The following is a 5,000-nucleotide window of genomic DNA, read 5'->3' as shown; positions in this document are numbered from 1 at the left end:
TGTTACTCTGAATTTCCCGTTGCCGTTTTTCGAACAGTTTTTGCTAGAATTACTGTCCGATGAACGGCAACGGGAACTCAGAGTAACAGGTTTTGTTAAATTTTCTGCTGCTTTAAATAAACCATATTACTCTACCACTGGTATGTGTGTACTCTTTTTCCACCTTGTTCACTTTATGTGTTTATCCGGTATATATATATATATATATATCATCATCATCATCATCATCATTTAGCGTCCGTTTTCCATGCTAGCATGGGTTGGACGGTTTTTAACTGGGGTCTGTGAAGCGGAAGGCTTCATCAGGCTCAGTCAGATTTGGCAGTCTTTCTACAGCTGGATGCCCTTCCTAACGCCAACCACTCCTCGAGTGTAGTGGGTGTTTTTTACGTGCCACCTGCACAGGTGCCAGACAGAGCTGGCACAACGGCCACGAACGGATGGTGGTGCTTTTACGTGTCACCGGCACGGGGCCAGCCGAGGCTGGCAACGAACACGAGCGGATGGTTTGCTTTTACGTGCCACCGACACGGGGCAGACAGAGCTGGCAAACGGCCACGAACGGACGGTTGCTTTTACGTAATATAATATATATATATATATTTAGCAATTAAGGACAACTACTTATAAGGAAAATTAAACAAGAAATTGTCAGGTAGATTTCTCTTCGAAATATATATATATATATATATATATTAGGTATATTTGAATATATGTTTTCTATCATTTATCTTTTACATGTTTCATTTACTTGACTGCGGCCAGGCTGGGGCAACTGCCGTAAAGCGTTTTTCCAGTCGAACATCTTAAGCCTGGTGCTTATTCTACCTGTCTTTTTCTCTAAACTGCTAAGATGCGGGGACGTAAACACCAGTTGTCAAACTGTGGTGGGGAACAGACACAGACAAAAAGACACGAACGCACACATAGTTATACTCAAACACACACATTCACACACACACACACATATACATATATATAGATATAAATGCGTATGTATATATATAAATATATATGTATATACAACAGACGTCTATCAGTTTCCGTCTACCATATCCACTCATAAGGCCTTAGTCGGCCCAAGGCTATGGTAGGAAATACATGCTCAAGGTACCACGCAGTGAGACTGAAACCGGAGCCACGTTGTTGGGAAGTAAGCTTCTTACAACACAGCCACGCCTTTCCTTTGATAAATTGATAGAATGAGAAAGTGAGAGAGAGAGAGAGAGAGAGAGGGGGGAGTGGGAGAGGGAAAGAAAGAGAGAGAGAGACAGAAAGACAGTCAGACAAACGGAGACAGATTTTCTCTTGAAAGAGCTGCCCCCCCCCCCATGCTAGAGATGATGGTGAGCTATTGTCACGTAAAATTAATGTGAAGAAAGATGAGAAGGAAGATTTGGTTGACGGTATAGTTATTGTCATTGCATTTTGCGTTCTATACAGTTTTTATTAAGATTTTTCTTTCCTTTAGTTTCATAGAACCTAAAGGAAAGTACATTTGTACAATAGTACATTTGGTGATAAAATAACTCTGTTTGCGACAGTTCTGCATTTCAGTTTCCCACAAAAATGAGCTAAGAGGGGACAGTGTCTTGTTTAAGAACATCTTAGACAAATAAATATATCAAATACAATGCAATATAAAATTTTGATTTATTAACAGAGGAAATATTCTCAATAACCAGAAATTGTACAAAATTGACATGCGATAAAGGAAAAAGGTAAGCTTATTGTTGGTAGACAAGAGGATAGTCGTAGAAACGTGTTTCTGTCTCGGCAACACAACTATTGCCTTACCTTATATACCGAAGCCAAGTATGACATATTTATGGCTTAGGTAGTTTGTATATACGCTTTTACTCTTTTACTTTTTCCAGTCATTTGACTGCAGCCATGACGGAGCACCTCATTTAGTCGAGCAAATCGACCCCAGAACTTATTCTTTGTAAGCCTAGAACTTATTCTATCGGTCGCACTTGCCGAACCGGAAAGTGACGGGGACGTAAACACACCAGCATCGGTTGTCGAGTGATGTGATGGTGGTGGTGGGGCAAGCACAGACACACAAACATACACACATATATATATACATGTACATATATAAGACGGGCTTCTTTCAGTTTCCGTCTACCAAATCCACTCACAAGGCTTTGGTCGGCCCGAGGCTATAGTAGATGACACCTGCCCAAGGTGCCTCGCAAAGGGAACTGAACCCGGAAACATGTGGTTGGTAAGCAAGCTACTTACCGAACAGCCATTCGTGCGCCTATTAAGCAAAAATAAAAATTGCTAAAATATTTAACTCAGAGTGACCATTGGTATGTGCGATGTATGTCTATCAGTCTATCTATCTGTCTGCCTGTCTTAATGTATGTGTGTGTGTATGTATGTGTGTATGTATGTGTGTATGCATGTGTGTATGCATGTGTGTATGCATGTGTTTATGCGTGTGTGTGTGTATGTATGTATGTATGTACGTATGTACGTATGTATGTATGTATGTATGTATGTATGTATGAATGAATGAATGTGTGTGCTTTGTTGGTGTTTATTATGTGTTCATACAAGTTCTTGGTCAAGCAGGCTTACGATCAAAGATGTTCCAGCTAAGACCATAATTCATTTCTGTATATCAGAAACTGCATGGTGTAATATGAGCTAATTTTGCTAAGATGACAGGGCAGCACGTGAGGGTTATTGCGTGCGCGTGTGACTGCGTGTGTGTATGTGTGTTGTCTCTATCGAGTGTAAAATGAGGAAGATTGAGCTTTATTTCTCTTAGCTTAAAGAACCACTTCATGTGGGATCTCCGTTCCTGTTTGATAGGTAGCCCCGCCAATGTCTTTATGTATAATGAATAAAGACGAAAAATATAAAACCCAAACAATGTTACAGACCGGTAACTGTTCGTCCTCTGTAGTGCGGAGATTTATTCACGTACCCAACTACATATATATATATAATATATATATATATATATAAATGTGTGATATATATATATATATATATATTATATATATATATATATATATATATTCAGAAAATAAGGATAAAAATCACGTTAGGGATAATTACCAGGTAGTCAGCATGGAAAAATGAATTTATAGCAATTTATGTATTATATTAATAATTATATATATGTGTGTGTGTGTGTTTGTGTGTGTACATACATACAGTAATCTCCCGACTATCGCGGGTATTATAAACCCAAAACCCACGCGATAGATGAAAATCCGCGAAGTAGACACAGCACTGTACACAATAAATAAATTTATTATTTTTATAGTTTGTATATTATTCTTTTATTATAAATGCAAAACAACACCATGGGGGTTTTCGACGTAAGCTTAAATAATAAACCGTGATAAATAAACTGCGCTATGGTGAGGGATATATATATATATATGTGGGGGCGGTATGCGTGTGCGTGTGTGTGTATGTGTGTGTGAGTGTGTGTGTGCGTGAGGTGTATGTGTATATGAATGTATAGATATGTATATATAACAGAATAACTTTTACGTATTTATGTTATCTGGCTGCGGTCATGCGAGGGTACCCATTATATATATATGTGTGTGTGTGTGTGTGTGGTGTGTGCATATCCACAAACGCACACACATGCTCATATGCGCCTGTATCTCTAAAAAATGCGTTACCATAATCCCAGGAGCGGACAGTTGATTCTACACACCGAACACGCATATATTGACATCGCAATAGGTTCATATCAACAACAACAGTAAAACCAAAAGCCAACGACTCTGCACCATTCAAGACAATAGCAACAATAACAACAACGTAATCTCGGAAATAAAGATAAGGAATAATAATAATAATAATAAAAATAATAATAATAATAATGATGATGATGATGATGATGGACAATGATGATGCTTTCAAAATTTGGCAGGTCAGAAATTTTGGTTGAGGGGGTAAGTTGATTACATCGACCCCAGTACTGAACTGGTACTTATTTCATCGACCCCCGAAAGGATGAAAGATAAAGTCCACCTTGGCCGAATTTGAACCGAGAACGTAAAGACGGACAAAATGCCGTTAAGCATTTCGACCGGCGTACCTAACGATTCTGCCAGCTCGTCGCCTTCAGCAACAACAACAACAACAACAACAATAATAATAATAATAACAATAATAATAACAATAATAATAATAATAATAATAATGGCCACAGCTCATGAGCTGAAACTAGAATCAATCAATCAATCAATAATAATAATAATAATTGGTTCAAATTTTGCCACGATGGTAGCCATTTTGGGGGAGGGGATAAGTCGATTACACCGACCCCGAAACGATGAAATGCAAAGTTAACCTCGATTGAATTCGAACTCATGATAATAATAATAATAATAATAATAATAATAATAATAATAATAATAACAATAATAATAATCTTATTGGTAATGGGTTCTCCATGAGATACGGTAATGACTATTCAGTTTAATGAACATGAAATCAACGAGCAAAAGACAAGGGGGTTTCCCCAACATGTGCAGTGGTGCAGTTAGAATGTGTACCGCTTGGTGCAACCCTTCAGTTTACTGCACTTCCCCGCCCCTATACAGGTTTATACATCATCCAAAAATTGCCCCCACCCAAAAAAAAAAATGCGTCACCCAGGGCGGGCCGTTTCGCTTGCCATCTCCACTCCTCAGTATCTACTCGATTTGTGTACCTTTAATTTAGTTATCAGACCAAATTATTTTGTCATACTGTTGGACTTTTGAATTCCAAATACAATCTATTAAATAAAAACACACAGATGTCACGCAGTTTCGTATGCGTAACTGAATTCAAAATTCAAACGGAGTGAGTCAACTCGTTGCTACGGTAAAAAGTGAAAAAGAGAACAATCTATAGGTGCAGGTGTGGCTGCATGATGAGAAGCTTGCTTCCCAACCACTGGTCCAGGGTTCAGTCTAACTGCGTAACACATCGAGCAAGTATTTTCTACTATAGCCTCTGGCCGACCAAAGCCT

At 38.5% G+C, this 5,000-nt stretch overlaps 1 protein-coding gene across 1 annotated transcript in view; it reads right to left on the bottom strand.

Annotated features, from left to right (window-relative positions):
• Positions 1–5,000, bottom strand: part of LOC115216605 (neuronal acetylcholine receptor subunit alpha-7-like) — a 974,486-nt gene that overhangs the window by 969,011 nt on the left and 475 nt on the right. The window lies entirely within an intron of this gene.

The sequence above is a fragment of the Octopus sinensis genome, linkage group LG10 (assembly GCF_006345805.1).
Source record: "Octopus sinensis linkage group LG10, ASM634580v1, whole genome shotgun sequence".
NCBI classification, from domain to species: Eukaryota; Metazoa; Mollusca; class Cephalopoda; order Octopoda; family Octopodidae; genus Octopus; species Octopus sinensis.
This window is presented reverse-complemented; position numbering and strand designations above follow the sequence as displayed.